Source organism: Ranitomeya variabilis, chromosome 2 (genome assembly GCF_051348905.1).
Source record: "Ranitomeya variabilis isolate aRanVar5 chromosome 2, aRanVar5.hap1, whole genome shotgun sequence".
Classification (NCBI taxonomy): Eukaryota; Metazoa; Chordata; class Amphibia; order Anura; family Dendrobatidae; genus Ranitomeya; species Ranitomeya variabilis.
The window spans coordinates 406,746,835-406,765,742 of NC_135233.1; positions in this window are offsets into that span (position 1 = coordinate 406,746,835).

Here is an 18,908-nt window from a genome sequence, read left to right on the forward strand (position 1 = left end):
CGGAAGGATACCTTCCTCCCATCATTGTGTTCATGGAGCCCCTAGAGAGCGGTCGCAACAGCTGTTGCTGCCATGCTCCACGGGAGATCGTCGTGGGACACTGTGATTTCTGCGGACAGGGAGTATATTGGTTGTTTGTTTTTTTCATATTTTTTACAGGTTGACACTGGCTTTGGGGATCAAAATGACAAGTAATAGTGAGTATGTAATCTATGTTTAATGTACTGTATGTCTATATGTATGTCATGTATGTAATGTATGAATGTACTGTATGTAGTATGTATGTAGTATGTAGTATGCATGTAGTATGTATGTAGTATGTATGTATTATGTATGTATAAAGTATGTATGTAGTATGTATGTAGTATGTATGTATGTATGTATGTAGTATGTTGTATGTATGTATGTAGTGTGTATGTAAGTAGTATGTAAATATTATGTATGTAGTATGTATGTATGTAGTATTTATGTAGTATGTTGTATGTATGTATGTAGTGTGTATGTATGTAGTATGTATATAGTATGTATGTAGCATGTATGGAGTATGTATGTAGTATGTTGTATGTATGTATGTAGTATGTATGTATGTATGTAGTGTGTATGTATGTAGTATGTTTTATGTATGTATGTAGTGTGTATGTATGTAGTATGTATATAGTATGCATGTAGTATGTATGTATGTAGTATGTATGTATGTAGTATGTTGTATGTATGTATGTAGTGTGTATGTATGTAGTATGTATATAGTATGTATGTAGTATGTATGTAGCATGTATGTAGTATGTATGTAGCATGTTGTATGTATGTAGTATGTATGTATGTATAGAGTATGTATGGAGTATGAAAAAGCCTGAAAAAGCTAAAATTGCAGCTAGAAGATCTAGGAATCTACGGGATCACCTGGTCCGTAGCCATTATACCGGAGAACCCAATAATACATTCTTGGACCAGGTGATGGTACGGAATGGATGTGTTTCATGCGGCCATTGTGTGGCTTGTATGAACATTGACCGCATAGACAATTTTGAGAGTCAGGATGGATCACGTACATTTAAGATCGAAAAACGGATCACATGTACAAGTAGATATGTGATCTACTATGCGGTATGTCCACGCCGGAAGATTTATATCGGTATGACCACGAGGCCACTAAAAATACGTGTCCGGGAACATGTCTTGGGTATTATGGCGGCGTCAACAGTGGAGGATGTAACATCACTAAAGACCATTCCCCGTCATTTTAGAAAGTACCACGACTGTAATGGGGATCTCTTTAGATTTCGTGGTATTGATATGCTTGATATGAACATCCGTGGGGAAATATGACCAGGAGATTAGCCCAATTAGAGTCCAGGTGGATATGGACTCTGGGCACAGTCCATCCATCTGGACTCAATGAACATATTAGTTATGCCCCATTTATATAATCCTATCCCATCTTGTAGTAGTGGCTAGCTATAACCCAATTGTCACTTTCCCCATATTTTTATATTAATTATGTTGTTTTTATTGCTTATCTTTTAGTATTTATTCTGTCTTATGTGCACACATTTCACTTGAAGAGGTGTTGGAAGCGACGAAGAATAGTCCCATATATTCTTGATGAAGCATGAAATGAACTAATCCGGATAACACCATTTGTTATATAAAGTCTATACTGTAACAGTGTTCTTATGATGTTGATATGTACTCTTCTAGTGATATATGGCAATGTATTATGTATTATCTTCTGTATATATATGGGCATGTATTTGAGGTTTTGGGTACTTTGTCACTTTCCATGCCACTTGGTTTTAATAGTAATTATAGTAGTGATGTGTGTGATGTGCATTGTGTGAATGTATGTTGTGGTCTCCACATTTCTCCCTCAGACGCGCGCTGGGTCCACTCACCGCTGCGCCTGCTTGCTCTCGGCGTCTGGTGACGTGGTGGGGGCCCACTTTGGCCCCGACCACGTTGTGACGTCGACGCTTGCCGGCACCGCCGTTGACTGGGCAAAGGCGCACGTCACATCCGGGGGTAGGAATGTAACTTCCAGTTAAGCGGTGTACGACGCTGCAGCCTGGTAATATAAATGGAGGAGACAGTGTGTGCATGACAGGCCCCTTGAGAAAGGAGTCCGAAACGCGCGTCGGGGCGGACGCGCTGCTGCGGGTGTGGCGGCATACCCACCACGGTTGGCTGAAGGTAATTATTGGAGCACTTGCAATACATTTATGGTTCCTTTGAAAAAGTACTATATTTCATATGGTGGGATATAGCCGCATATGGGTGGAAATTGTTACAGGGGTAATGCTGAAGTCATCACATGATAATCTATTATTCTGGTCATTCCCCTATGCATAGATTTTATACAAACTGTTTATCAGTAGCCACCCTCTGTGGTGGATAACGATATACATATATACATTAGCTGTGTGCCACCCGCAGCTTTGTGTCTTTATGGGTGATTGTCACGAATGGGAAGTTTTGTCTGTCTTTGTATACACCTTGGTAGTATGTTTTTAATGATGTTTCAATAAATATTGTTGTTTTATTATCTAATTATGGCCTGATGATCATCTTTCTTTAAATGTAATCTATGTGGTAGTTGATGATAGGCTCTATAAGTCCTATTGATTACATGGTATATATAATAATACATATAAATAGTGCTCTTTAAAAAATATGTGAGATATTTTTGACCATGTTTATTTGTCATATTTATCTATGTATGGAGTATTTTTATTTTTTTTTCATTCAACACATTAGCCAGATGATGGGACTACTACTGTCCCATCATTGGCTAATGTGTCAATCACTGTCAGTGTAGCAGGCATCATTCGATGGGACTTGTTGTCCCATCGGACGATGCCTGCACACACGCAGAGAGCCCCAGCACACAGGCACAGAGGCACGGCAGCCCGCACAGAGGCACGGCAGCCCGCACAGAGGCACGACACACACGCACAGAGCCCCGGCACACACGCACAGAGCCCCGGCACACACGCACAGAGCCCCGGCACACACGCACAGAGCCCCGGCACACACGCACAGAGCCCCGGCACACACGCACAGAGCCCCGGCACACACGCACAGAGCCCCGGCACACACGCACAGAGCCCCGGCACACACGCACAGAGCCCCGGCACACACGCACAGAGCCCCGGCACACACGCACAGAGCCCCGGCACACAAGCACAGAGCCCCGGCACACAAGCACAGAGCCCCGGCACACAAGCACAGAGCCCCGGCACACAAGCACAGAGCCCCGGCACACACGCACAGAGCCCCACAGTCACGCACAGACACCGCCCGCACACACACACGCAGTCTCCGCCCATGCACCGCCCACACTCCATAATAGTGCATAATTGCACTATAGGAACTTCCGATTCCGATATCCGATACTGCAAAAATATCGGAACTCGGTATCGGAATTCCGATACAGCGAATATCGGCCAATACCCGATATTTGCAGTATCGGAATGCTCAACACTACTAATGAAAAATATTATCAGCACAACATATTTCTCTGCAGAAATGTGGCATGCTTTCTGGAGCACGCAATTGAACCAAACAATTTACATTCTCAAATGTGGACACTTGGCTGAAGTGCCATACTAGCAGCACAGAAGAGTTATATGCTGAAATGTACCCTGGTGTCACACACAATTAGCAAAAATGATTGATCTGCTAGAAGGTCGATTTCCAGCTACACAGGATCCTATGTGTCTGAACTAGCTGACTCAATCAACCACCTACCTAACTGTCCAACTGTCCAGTAGAAGCAGCAGGAGCGCCCTCTCTGTGTCAAAATGGTCCAAAATAACATGTCTGCTCTTTAGGCTGGAGTCACACTGCCGGATTTCTCCTGCGAGAATCGCATGGAAAAACTTGTGGAGCGCCCCCACGTGTAGGGCAATGGGGTACTCGGCACCGGGTCTCTCTCTCTCTCAGTTCTGGGGATGTCACGGTGGCCCGACCCTGTCCGTGGCCCTTCTGAGGGGCGTCCAATTAAAGGTGAAGTTTGTCTGGTGTTCGTGACACCACCTGTGGTATTCGGTCAGGGTGACCGACGCTGCTTAGGGGTCCGCTGGGGGTGATGGAATGGCAGCTAGATGGTGTACCTCCCCACAGGTGAAGTATGTCCCCAGGGCTTCCCAGATGTGTAGGTGGTGATGGTGGACGATGTAAGACGCGATGAATAACGAGGACACAAAGGTTGCAATCTCTTTACCTTTTACTGAAGACTTCAGCGTCCACAGTCCAGAGTACCGTTCACAGGGCAGGCAGAGTCCGGCCGGTCCGAAGGCACATCCAGAGTTCCCTTATCCAGGTGGAAATCAGTAGCCTTCCTACTAGCGCCTGTGTGTTGTAGTACCTCCCTGCTGAGCACCACGGGATAGTCCTCACAACTTTCGTGGATGTTTCTGATGTTCTCTCTCTCTGTCCCCCAGATGGTATGGATAGGACAACCCGTATGACGGGGTAGGCCTGGAGCTTATTTATAGGGACCCTAGAGACGCCCCTCTCCCACAATTTGCCTCCGTGTCTTCTTAGGTATTAAGGTCGGGCAACCAACTTGGAATTGACTGTCCTGCCGGTCTCTGAAGTAATGCGTAGAGTCAATTACTCCCTCGGTGTTCCGGCCACCGGCTACCCACCTCAGAAGGAGGCTGCTGATCTCGGGGCAGAACTCCTCCCGGTATTATCTCCTTGTGCTGTGACTTCGTTTCTCACTCTCCACAATACAATTCCTTTCCTGTCCTTTCTTAGGATGCTGCCGCAATGGGTGCAGGCGCAGCTCCGTAACGCTCTATCTCGTGCTTGGCCTCTGTCAGGTTCCCACCCCTGACAGGGACCTCTGTCTGCAGCTCAGATGTTCCTCCTTCTGCCCCTATCTGCCTGACAGGTCCTCTCTGGGTCGAACCCAGGTAGCTTCTAACTTCCTATCCAACCCACCAGTTTTACCCGTGTGTGAGGAGTGCCCTAATAGATAGAAGCAAGGCTCCCCCTGGTGGCCGGAGTGTGAAGTGTAGTGTGTGACTTGTGATACCTGGTCAGGTGAACTCCTTTAGTACCATAAGCGTAATATCACTCCCCCTGGTGGAGGAGCGACATTACTGCAACGACCAGGACTCTGGGGCACTGCACTTGTACTGGCCGGCACCTCTCCTGACCGGAGCTTGACAGCTGCATAGTAATCCATCATGCTCGGGTCAGGAGAGGTGCCGGCCAGTCCGTGCAGTGTGATGCGATGATCGCAGGAGAAATATGGCTGTGTGACTCCAGCCTTATAGGGAGAGGAAAATGTGATTTCAGCAGCCGATGACCAAGCCCTTGTGTCTGCAGGTTGTGGATGGTTTCTATGCGCTGATTGGCTGCAGATCTCCACACATAAAGTTAGGGGAAAAAAAGCAAAAATCAGTCCGCAGCTCCTCTAACCTCTCCACACCCTCTCCCCTCAACAAACACATCCGCCCGCTCATCATACAGTAGCACTATCCTAGCCAAAGTCCTAAAAAAAAGCCTTAATGGGAACGTGATCATGTAACAACACTGGCCGAATTTTGTCGATTGTTTGTAAAAATCTTCAGTTGTCAAAACACGAATCCAGATGTGCTACATTTGTGCCAAGTTTGAGATTGGCGACCGTTTTCAGAACAAGTTGCTTATCTTTAGTGGTGACGCAAAAGTCGCACTCTGACCGAGGTCTTCATTGGCCCAGAGGCCGCTGTGCTACATAGAAACACATTACACATGGCGGCTGGTCAGTGGGGTCATCGGGAGCCTCAGGTCACGCTTCTCTATTCTACATTCATGTCTCATCCAAGTAATAAGTCACAGCCCGACCCAGCTGTTTGGTGTCAGGACATGATGTAAGAGCGTTCTCCTCACATAGCGAGACCTCACTGCTTATTATTATTCCGAGAGAGGCTCCTCATTACCTAACCTAGCTCAGGTATCCCGGACCCCACATTCATCTTCTATACTAGGGGCACAACTACAGCCACCTCTGCTCCAGAATCAGACACACTGTGACACCGGCTTAATTACCAGCACAGACAATACACAGATTATTGTCGGAGGTAAATGAGCGCCCAAGTCTGCGAATGACAAACACATCCTGCTGACGGCTTTTTTTTTTACATTTTTGTAAAATAGGTTCTGCGTGAGACTTTATATAGAGTCTCAGAAGTGGCCGGTCGTTCCTCTCTCAGCTCAATGCCACTTATGGCTGCGTGTGCCTCCTAAATCACAACATTAATGCTGGACAGGAAGCAGTGACATCCCGGCTTCTAAAAGCGATAATAGAAGCAGACATATTTATCTCACAATGTGTCAGGTAAGGTTCTTTATAGCGATAATGGAGAAATTCCAGATATAAGAGTTAGAAAGACACCTTGTCAGATGCAACATTGGGCAGAGTCCAAAACTGCAGCAACAATCAGTAGTGATGTACTAGGTATAAACCTGTACATAAAGGCAGTATTATAGCAGTTATATTATTGTACATAAAGACAGTATTATAATAGTTATATTCTTGTACATAGGAGCAGTGTTATAGTACTTACATTCTTGTACATAGGGGGCAGTATTATAGTAGTTATATTCTTGTACATAGGAGCAGTATTATAGTAGTTATATTCTTGTACATAGGAGCAGTATTATACTAGTTATATTCTTGTACACGGTGCAGTATTATAGTAGTTATATTCTTGTACATAGCGGAAGTATTATAGTAGTTATATTCTTGTACATAGGAGCAGTATTATATTAGTTATATTCTTGTACACGGTGCAGTATTATAGTAGTTATATTTTTGTACATAGGAGCAGTATTATATTAGTTATATTCTTGTACACGGTGCAGTATTATAGTAGTTATATTCTTGTACATAGGAGCAGTGTTATAGTAGTTATATTCTTGCACATAGGAGCAGTATTATAGTAGTTATATTCTTGTACATAGGGGCAGTATTATAGTAGTTATATTCTTGTATATAGGGGCAGTATTAAAGTAGTTATATTCTTGTACATAGGGGCAGTATTATAGTAGTTATATTCTTGTACATAGGGGCAGTATTATAGTAGTTATATTCTTGTACATAGGGGCAGTATTATAGTAGTTATATTCTTGTACATAGGAGCAGTATTATAGTAGTTATATTCTTGTACATAGGGGCAGTATTATAGTAGTTATATTCTTGCACATAGGGGCAGTATTAAAGTAGTTATATTCTTGTACATAGGGGCAGTATTATAGTAGTTATATTCTTGTACATAGGGGCAGTATTATAGTAGTTATATTCTTGCACATAGGGGCAGTATTAAAGTAGTTATATTCTTGCACATAGGGGCAGTATTAAAGTAGTTATATTCTTGTACATAGGGGCAGTATTATAGTAGTTATATTCTTGTACACGGTGCAGTATTATAGTAGTTATATTCTTGTACATAGCTGCAGTATTATAGTAGTTATATTCTTGTACATAGGAGCAGTATTATAGTAGTTATATTCTTGTACATAGGGGCAGTATATTAATAGTAGTTATATTCTTGTACATAGGAGCAGTGTTATAGTAGTTACATTCTTGTACATAGGGGCAGTATTATAGTAGTTATATTCTTGTACATAGGAGCAGTATTATATTAGTTATATTCTTGTACACGGTGCAGTATTATAGTAGTTATATTCTTGTACATAGGAGCAGTATTATATTAGTTATATTCTTGTACACGGTGCAGTATTATAGTAGTTATATTCTTGTACATAGGAGCAGTATTATACAGGTCCTTCTCAAAAAATTAGCATATAGTGTTAAATTTCATTATTTACCATAATGTAATGATTACAATTAAACTTTCATATATTATAGATTCATTATCCACCAACTGAAATTTGTCAGGTCTTTTATTGTTTTAATACTGATGATTTTGGCATACAACTCCTGATAACCCAAAAAACCTGTCTCAATAAATTAGCATATCAAGAAAAGGTTCTCTAAATGACCTATTACCCTAATCTTCTGAATCAACTAATTAACTCTAAACACATGCAAAAGATACCTGAGGCTTTTAAAAACTCCCTGCCTGGTTCATTACTCAAAACCCCCATCATGGGTAAGACTAGCGACCTGACAGATGTCAAGAAGGCCATCATTGACACCCTCAAGCAAGAGGGTAAGACCCAGAAAGAAATTTCTCAACAAATAGGCTGTTCCCAGAGTGCTGTATCAAGGCACCTCAATGGTAAGTCTGTTGGAAGGAAAAAATGTGGCAGAAAACGCTGTACAACGAGAAGAGGTGACCGGACCCTGAGGAAGATTGTGGAGAAGGACCGATTCCAGACCTTGGGGAACCTGAGGAAGCAGTGGACTGAGTCTGGTGTGGAAACATCCAGAGCCACCGTGCACAGGCGTGTGCAGGAAATGGGCTACAGGTGCCGCATTCCCCAGGTAAAGCCACTTTTGAACCATAAACAGCGGCAGAAGCGCCTGACCTGGGCTACAGAGAAGCAGCACTGGACTGTTGCTAAGTGGTCCCAAGTAGGGTTGAGCGAAACGGGTCGATCATTTTCAAAAGTCGCCGACTTTTGGCTAAGTCGGCGTCTCATGAAACCCGATCCGACCCCTGTGCTTGTCGGCCATGCGGTACGCGACTTTCGCGCCAAAGTCGCGTTTCAATGACGCGGAAAGCGCCATTTCTCAGCCAATGAAGGTGAACGCAGAGTGTGGGCAGCGTGATGACATAGATCCTGGTCCCCACCATCTTAGAGAAGGGCATTGCAGTGATTGGCTTGCTGTCTGCGGCGTCACAGGGGCTATAAAGGGGCGTTCCCGCCGACCGCCATCTTACTGCTGCTGATCTGAGCTTAGGGAGAGGTTGCTGCCGCTTCGTCAGAAGCAGGGAGAGCGTTAGGCAGGGTCCACTAACCACCAAACCGCTTGTGCTGTAGCGATTTCCACTGTCCAACACCACCTTCGGTGTGCAGGAACAGTGGAAGCTATTTTTTTTTTTTTTCCTCAGCGCTGTAGCTCATTGGGCTGCCCTAGAAGGCTCCGTGATAGCTGTATTGCTGTGTGTACGCCACTGTGGAAACCAACTGCTTTTTTCAAAGCACATATCCTCTTGTTCCTTTCTGCACAGCTATCTTTTTTGTTTGTCCACACTTTTTATTTAATTTGTGCATCAGTCCACTCCTATTGCTGCCTGCCATACCTGGCTTAGATTACTGCAGGGAGATAGTAATTGTAGGACAGTCCCTGTTTTGTTTTTTTTTTGTGGGAGATTAAGATTGGCATTTCTGCTACAGTGCCATCCCTGTGTGTGCCATCTCTCACTGAGTGGGCCATAGAAAGCCTATTTATTTTTTCCGTGATTTGTGTTCTAAATTCTACCTCAACACAAAAACACTACATCAATCAGTGGTAGAAAAATATTGGCCTCAGTCAGGGCTTGTGTGCGCTATCTCTTATTCAGTGGGCTATAGAAAGCCTATTTATTTATTTATTTTTTTTCTTATTATTTGGTTTCTAAAGTCTCCCTGAAAAAAAAAAAAAATAAATAAAAAAACAGTGGGAGAGTAATATTGCCCTTTCAGCTTGTGTGCCAGTCTTGACTCCTGGGTGTGCCACCTCTCTCTCTAATTGTGGGCCATAGAAAGCCTTTTTTTTTTTTTTTTTTTTTTTTAATATTATTGGGTTTCTAAAGTCTCCCTTAAAAAACAAAAAATACATAAAAAAACAGTGGGAGAGTAATATTGCCCTTTCAGCTTGTGTGCCAGTCTTGACTCCTGGGTGTGCCACCTCTCTCTCTCATTCAGTGGGCCATAGAAAGGCTATTTATTTTTTTGGTTTTTTTAATATTATTTGGTTTCTAAAGTCTCCCTGAAAAAAAAAAAAAACATAAAAAAACAGTGGGAGAGTAATATTGCCCTTTCAGCTTGTGTGCCAGTCTTGACTCCTGGGTGTGCCACCTCTCTCTCTCATTCAGTGGGCCATAGAAAGGCTATTTATTTTTTTGTTTTTTTTAATATTATTTGGTTTCTAAAGTCTCCCTTAAAAAACAAAAAATACATAAAAAAACAGTGGGAGAGTAATATTGCCCTTTCAGCTTGTGTGCCAGTCTTGACTCCTGGGTGTGCCACCTCTCTCCCTCTCATTCAGTGGGCCATAGAAAGACTATTTATTTTTTTTTTTAAATATTATTGGGTTTCTAAAGTCTCCCTTAAAAAACAAAAAATACCTAAAAAAACAGTGGGAGAGTAATATTGCCCTTTCAGCTTGTGTGCCAGTCTTGACTCCTGGGTGTGCCACCTCTCTCTCTCATTCAGTGGGCCATAGAAAGGCTATTTATTTTTTTGTTTTTTTTAATATTATTTGGTTTCTAAAGTCTCCCTGAAAATAAAAATAAAAAAACTTAAAAAAACAGTGGGAGAGTAATATTGCCCTTTCAGCTTGTGCGCCAGTCTTGACTCCTGGGTGTGCCACCTCTCTCTCTCTAATTGTGGGCCATAGAAAGCCTTTTTTTTTTTTTTTTTTTTTTTTTTTAATATTATTTGGTTTCTAAAGTCTCCCTTAAAAAACAAAAAATACCTAAAAAAACAGTGGGAGAGTAATATTGCCCTTTCAGCTTGTGCGCCAGTCTTGACTCCTGGGTGTGCCACCTCTCTCTCTCATTCAGTGGGCCATAGAAAGGCTATTTATTTTTTTGGTTTTTTTAATATTATTTGGTTTCTAAAGTCTCCCTGAGAAAAAAAAATAAATAAATTAGGTGGGAGATTAATATTGACATTAGTGCTTGAGTGACAGTCCTGCGTGTGTGTCATCTCTGTGATTTTGTGCCACAGAAAACAGAGTGTGTAACATTGTGCCTGATTTTCCTTGTGGTCTCACCAACCTGTTAAGGGATATTGAAATTATACTGAAGTTATAGCTCACCGTGTAAGTTGTTTGACAGCAACAAATAAAGTTACTTTGGTTAAGATTTTAAAACAATGAGGAAGTCTGGTGCAAGAGGTCGTCGTGGGCGTTCATTGTCAGCTGGTAATGATGGTAGTGGTAGTGGAGCATCAGGTGGTCGTGGGGATAAAAATATTCCACCTAAGTCTGGAGCTGTGGAGCCAGTTTCGTCGTCAGGCTACACAAGGCCTCGAACGCTCTCTTTTCTGGGAGTAGGAAAACCGCTTTTAAAGGCGGAGCAGCAACAGCAAGTTTTGGCTTACATTGCAGACTCAGCCTCTAGCTCTTTTGCCTCCTCTTCCGAAACTGGTAAATGTAAAAGCAGCGCGTCGCTTGTGGATGTTCACGGTCAGGGACAAGTCGCTTCCTTGTCCTCCTCAGCAAAAACTACAACAAGAGAGAAGGATGCAGCAGGCGACACAACGGGTCACTCCATGGAGCTCTTTACACATACCGTCCCTGGCTTAGAAAGTGAAACATTTAACAGGCCATGCCCATTACAAGTAGATTCTGACATGGAGTGCACTGATGCACAGCCACAGCCAGAGTACTATGCTGCTCCTTTGACTCAGACCACCACATTGCCCTCTCAGGGTACAGATCCACAATCAGACCCTGATGAGACTATGTTGCCCCGCCACGAACGCTATACCACCGACCGACACAGTGACACAGACGAAGTTGCACACGAGCTCGAAGAGGAGGTAATAGATGACCCAGTTATTGACCCCGATTGGCAGCCATTGGGGGAACAGGGTGCAGGCGGCAGTAGTTCAGAAGCGGAGGTGGAGGAGGGGCCGCAGCAGGCATCAACATCGCAACAGGTTCCATCTGCCGGGCCCGTATCTGGCCCAAAACGCGTGTCAAAGCCAAAACCTGTTGGAGGACAGCGTGGCCATCCGGTTAAAGCTCAGTCTGCAATCCCTGAAAAGGGATCCGAGTCTAGGAAGAGTGCAGTCTGGCATTTTTTTAAACAACATCCAACTGATCAGCGCAAAGTCATCTGTCAAAAATGTTCAACTAGCTTAAGCAGAGGTCAGAATCTGAAAAGTCTAAATACTAGTTGCATGCATAGACACTTAACCACCATGCATTTGCAAGCCTGGACTAACTACCAAACGTCCCTTAAGGTTGTAGCACCCTCGGCCAATGAAGCTAGTCAGCAACGCAACATCCCTTCCGTCACTGTAAGGCCACCATTTTCCGCACCACCGGCAGTATCTGTGCAGGTTTCTTTGCCAGCCAAAAGCAGTCAGGGTCAGGGAACCACCAGTTTTGTAGGAGGAAATATTACATCTAGGGCACCGGCGGAAACAATACCGTCTCCAACCGTCTCTCAGTCTGCCATGTACACCGGCACACCCGAAAGTTCCACGATCTCCAGCTCTCCAGTCCAGCTCACCCTACATGAGACTCTGGTTAGAAAAAGGAAGTACTTATCCTCGCATCCGCGTACACAGGGTTTTAACGCCCACATAGCTAGACTAATCTCGTTAGAGATGATGCCCTACCGGTTAGTTGAAAGCGAAGCTTTCAAAGCCCTGATGGAGTACGCTGAACCACGATACGAGCTACCCAGTCGACACTTTTTTTCCAGAAAAGCCATCCCAGCCCTGCACCAGCATGTTAAACAGCGCATCGTCCATGCACTCAGGCAATCTGTGAGTACAAAGGTGCACCTGACTACAGATGCATGGACCAGTAGGCATGGCCAGGGACGTTATGTGTCCATCACGGCACACTGGGTGAATGTGGTGGATGCAGGGTCCACAGGCGACATCAATTTAGGGACAGTTGTGCCTAGCCCACGGTCTAGGAAACAGTTGGCTGTAGGCGTTCGCACCCCCTCCTCCTCCTCGTCCTCCTGCAGAAGCTACAGCTCTTCCACAGAACGCAGTCTGCCAACCACTCCATCGGCAGATGACACTGTTGCACACCAGTTGTCCCATTATGGGCCAGCTACTGCCAAGCGTCAGCAGGCTGTATTGGCTATGAAGTGTTTGGGCGACAACAGACACACCGCGGAAGTTCTGTCCGAGTTCTTGCAACAAGAAACGCAGTCGTGGCTGGGCACAGTAGATCTTGAGGCAGGCAAGGTAGTGAGTGATAACGGAAGGAATTTCATGTCTGCCATCTCCCTTTCCCAACTGAAACACATTCCTTGCCTGGCTCACACCTTAAACCTGGTGGTGCAGTGCTTATTGAAAACTTATCCTGGGTTCTCCGACCTGCTCCTCAAAGTGCGTGCACTTTGCTCACATATCCGACGTTCGCCTGTACACGCCAGCCGTATGCAGACCTATCAGCGGTCTTTGAACCTTCCCCAGCATCGCCTCATCATAGACGTTGCAACAAGGTGGAACTCAACACTGCACATGCTTCAGAGACTGTGCGAACAGAGGCGTGCTGTTATTTATTTGTGGGAGGATACACGGGCAGGCAGTAGGATGGCAGACATGGAGTTGTCAGGTGTGCAGTGGTCTAAGATACAAGACATGTGTCAAGTCCTTCAGTGTTTTGAGGAATGCACACGGCTGGTTAGTGCAGACAACGCCGTAATAAGCATGAGCATCCCCCTAATGCGTCTGCTGATGCAAAGTTTGACGCACATAAAGGAGCAGGCGTCTGCACCAGAGGAAGAGGAAAGCCTTGATGACAGTCAGCCATTGTCTGGTCAGGGCAGTGTACAGGACGAGGTAGCGGGCGAAGAGGAGGTGGAGGACGAGGAGGATGATGGGGATGAGTATATTTTTAATGCCGAACCTTTCCCGGGGGCACAGGAAATTGGTTGCGTGTCACGGCCGGGTTCTGGTTTTTTGAGGGACACAAGTGACGGAGATTTGCCTGCAACTGCCCCTCAACCAATCACAACCGGAGATTTGACAACTGGAACTTTGGCCCACATGGCGGATTATGCCTTACGTATCCTAAAAAGGGACACACGCATTACGAAAATGATGAACGATGACGATTACTGGTTGGCCTGCCTCCTTGATCCACGCTATAAAGGCAAATTGCAAAATATTATGCCACATGAGAACTTGGAACTAATATTAGCAACCAAACAATCAACTCTTGTTGACCGTTTGCTTCAGGCATTCCCAGCACACAGCGCACGTGATCGTTCTCACACGAGCTCCAGGGGGCAGCAGACTAGGAGTGTTAGGGGTGCACACATCAGAAGTGGCGTTGGACAGAGGGGTTTTCTGACCAGGTTGTGGAGTGATTTTGCTATGACCGCAGACAGGACAGGTACTGCTGCATCAATTGAAAGTGACAGGAGACAACATTTGTCCAGTATGGTTACTAACTATTTTTCATCCCTTATCGATGTTCTCCCTCAACCGTCATTCCCATTTGATTACTGGGCCTCCAAATTAGACACCTGGCCAGAATTGGCAGAATATGCATTGCAGGAGCTTGCTTGCCCGGCAGCAAGTGTCCTATCAGAAAGAGTATTCAGTGCTGCAGGTTCAATATTAACCAAAAAAAGGACTCGTCTGGCTACCCAAAATGTTGACGATCTAACATTCATTAAAATGAACCACAACTGGATTTCGAAATCTTTTGCCCCACCTTGCCCGGCCGACACCTAGCTTTCCTATGAAAAGCTCTTGCCTGTGAATTACTTTTCTAATGTCTAATTTGCTGCAGCTGATTGTACAGCATACGACATGTTTACACCTCCCTAAATGGCCAAACTCCCCACACGGGGCCGTGGTATCGCGACTTGGCGCAAGCACCCGTGAGACTGCTGTTTGTCTGAAGAGGTGGGTGTGCTCGCTTTTAGTTGACGGCATTGCTACTGGGTCCCTCATAGTACAATGTAGTGTCTCTGGCGGTGGTGGTGCGCACCCAACGTCAGACACACCGTTGTAACATGAGGGGCCCTGGGGCGGTCCCGCCGGCCTCAAGAGAGTTCCCCCCTACCACAGCTCAAAATGTGCTCTACCACGTGCAAAATTATGTCGCACAGCTCCACCAATCTTTAGTCTATTCGCTGACATCATTCAATGTCTGGCACTGACAATACAAATTTGTAGACATCTATGATGCAACTTAAAGTAGTCTGTGTCTGTGTCCTATATTGGCACCATTAAATAGTTACTGCCAAATTACTATGTCAGAAACTCAGTAGATGAGCCCACCCCTGTACCTAAGTATGCCACCTTTTTTTTTGTTTTGGTTGTTTTGCGAGACATTAACATCTATTTATATTTTGGGAGTACTGGGACAGACACTCCTTGCACTACTCCTCCACTCACCACCAAGCTGCCTGTGTATCCATGTAACCGCTGTAAAGCTGCCATGAGCCTATTGTTTGTTATTTTAGGCCTTTGATAGCCTGTCTGCGGTCCCTACTTTAAATACTCCTCCACTCATCACCAGCTGCCTGCCCGTGTATCCATGTAACCGCTGTAAAACTGCCATGAGCCTATTGTTTGTTATTTTAGGCCTTTGATAGCCTGTCTGCGGTCCCTACTTTAAATACTCCTCCACTCACCACCAAGCTGCCTGTGTATCCATGTAACCGCTGTAAAACTGCCATGAGCCTATTGTTTGTTATTTTAGGCCTTTGATAGCCTGTCTGCGGTCCCTACTTTAAATACTCCTCCACTCACCACCAAGCTGCCTGCCCGTGTATCCATGTCCCCGCTGTAAAACTGCCATGAGCCTATTGTTTGTTATTTTAGGCCTTTGATAGCCTGTCTGCGGTCCCTACTTTAAATACTCCTCCACTCACCACCAAGCTGCCTGCCCGTGTATCCATGTAACCGCTGTAAAACTGCCATGAGCCTATTGTTTGTTATTTTAGGCCTTTGATAGCCTGTCTGCGGTCCCTACTTTAAATACTCCTCCACTCATCACCAGTTGCCCGTGTATCCATGTAACCGCTGTAAAGCTGCCATGAGCCTATTGTTTGTTATTTTAGGCCTTTGATAGCCTGTCTGCGGTCCCTACTTTAAATACTCCTCCACTCATCACCAGCTGCCTGCCCGTGTATCCATGTAACCGCTGTAAAACTGCCATGAGCCTATTGTTTGTTATTTTAGGCCTTTGATAGCCTGTCTGCGGTCCCTACTTTAAATACTCCTCCACTCATCACCAGCTGCCTGCCCGTGTATCCATGTAACCGCTGTAAAACTGCCATGAGCCTATTGTTTGTTATTTTAGGCCTTTGATAGCCTGTCTGCGGTCCCTACTTTAAATACTCCTCCACTCACCACCAAGCTGCCTGCCCGTGTATCCATGTAACCGCTGTAAAACTGCCATGAGCCTATTGTTTGTTATTTTAGGCCTTCGAAGCCTGTCTGCGGTCCCTCCTTACACTAGGCCTCCACTGACCAGACCACTGCTGCCCGTGTACCCCTGGAACCAATTTTAAAGTGCCTACAGCCAGCCCATTTTATTGTGTTAGGCCTTCGAAGCCTGTCTGCGGTCCCTCCTTCCACTAGGCCTCCACTGACCAGACCACTGCTGCCCGTGTACCCCTGGAACCAATTTTAAAGTGCCTACAGCCAGCCCATTTTATTGTGTTAGGCCTTCGAAGCCTGTCTGCGGTCCCTCCTTCCACTAGGCCTCCACTGACCAGACCACTGCTGCCCGTGTACCCCTGGAACCAATTTTAAAGTGCCTACAGCCAGCCCATTTTATTGTGTTAGGCCTTCGAAGCCTGTCTGCGGTCCCTCCTTCCACTAGGCCTCCACTGACCAGACCACTGCTGCCCGTGTACCCCTGGAACCAATTTTAAAGTGCCTACAGCCAGCCCATTTTATTGTGTTAGGCCTTCGAAGCCTGTCTGCGGTCCCTCCTTCCACTAGGCCTCCACTGACCAGACCACTGCTGCCCGTGTACCCCTGGAACCAATTTTAAAGTGCCTACAGCCAGCCCATTTTATTGTGTTAGGCCTTCGAAGCCTGTCTGCGGTCCCTCCTTCCAATAGGCCTACACTGACAAAGGTACACCTGACAACAGACACATGGACCTGTAGGCATGGCCACGGAAGGTTACGTGTCCTTTGTGGCTCAATGGGTTAATGTATTGGATGCATGGTCCACACAGGGGACAGCCTGCTAAGTCTGTATGCAGTCCCTAATTCAAGTTGTCCTCAACTGAATAAAGCTGAGCTTCTACCTTCTGGCTCTCATTAAGTGTTTTTTAAAAAACAAAATGGTGGTTAGGGCCTACTAACGGCTTCTGCCCCTCCCTGGTGTTGCCCTCAACTGAATAAAGCTGAGCTTCTACCTTCCGGCTCTGATTAACTGCTGTTTTTAAACACATTGCTGGTTCCGGCCTACTAACGGTGTCTGCCCCTGCCTGGTGTTGCCCTCAACTGAATAAAGCTGAGCTTCAACCTTCTGGCTCTCATTAAGTGTTTTTTAAAAAACAAAATGGTGGTTAGGGCCTACTAACGGCTTCTGCCCCTCCCTGGTGTTGCCCTCAACTGAATAAAGCTGAGCTTCTACCTTCCGGCTCTGATTAACTGCTGTTTTTAAACACATTGCTGGTTCCGGCCTACTAACGGTGTCTGCCCCTGCCTGGTGTTGCCCTCATCTGAATAAAGCTGAGCTTCAACCTTCTGGCTCTCATTAAGTGTTTTTTAAAAAACAAAATGGTGGTTCCGGCCTACTAACGGTGTCTGTTGTGAATTTACTTTTTGCTCCCTCTAGTGGTTACTAGTTTTTTGACTCTGGTTTTTCTGTCTTTCCTTTTATCCGCACCTGGGTCGTTAGTTAAGGGTGTTGCTATTTAAGCTCCCTGGACCTTCAGTTCTATGCCTGGCAACGTAGTTATCAGAGCTAGTCTGCTGTGCTCTTGTCTACTGATCCTGGTTCCAGTTATATCAGCTAAGTCCGCTTTTTGCTTTTTGCTATTTTGTTTTGGTTTTGTATTTTTGTCCAGCTTGTTCCAAATATATATCCTGACCTTTGCTGGAAGCTCTAGGGGGCTGGTGTTCTCCCCCCGGACCGTTAGACGGTTCGGGGGTTCTTGAATTTCCAGTGTGGATTTTGATAGGGTTTTTGTTGACCATATAAGTTACCTTTCTTTATTCTGCTATCAGTAAGCGGGCCTCTCTGTGCTAAACCTGGTTCATTTCTGTGTTTGTCATTTCCTCTTACCTCACCGTTATTATTTGTGGGGGGCTTCTATCCAGCTTTGGGGTCCCCTTCTCTGGAGGCAAGAAAGGTCTTTTGTTTTCCTCTACTAGGGGTAGCTAGATTCTCCGGCTGGAGCGTGTCATCTAGAATCAACGTAGGAATGATCCCCGGCTACTTCTAGTGTTGGCGTTAGGAGTAGATATATGGTCAACCCAGCTACCACTGCCCTATGAGCTGGATTTTTGTATTCTGCAGACTTCCACGTTCCTCTGAGACCCTCGCCATTGGGGTCATAACAGTTTGCCAGGCCAGTATTAAATGTTTAATGCATTGCAGAAGAGGGATTATAAGAAAGAAGATTCTGAGTTTTTTTTTTTTTTTCTTCTTCCCCTTTACCTCAGAGTGGCTATGCTTGCTGCAGACATGAATGTCCAGACCTTGATTACAAGTGGTGGATAGGTTGCAGCGGATCTGGAATCATGTGGTGGACAACTTGAAGTTGTCACAGGAGAGGGCTCAGCGCTTTGCCAACCGCCGCCGTGGTGTGGGTCCCCGACTACGCGTTGGGGATTTGGTATGGCTTTCTTCCCGCTTTGTTCCTATGAAGGTCTCCTCTCCCAAATTTAAACCTCGTTTTATTGGGCCTTACAAGATATTGGAAATCCTTAATCCTGTATCTTTTCGTCTGGATCTTCCTGTGTCGTTTGCTATTCACAATGTATTTCATAGGTCCTTGTTGCGGCGGTACATTGTGCCTATAGTTCCTTCTGCTGAGCCTCCTGCTCCGGTGTTGGTTGAGGGCGAGTTGGAGTACGTGGTGGAGAAGATCTTGGATTCTCGCCTCTCCAGGCGGAGGCTTCAGT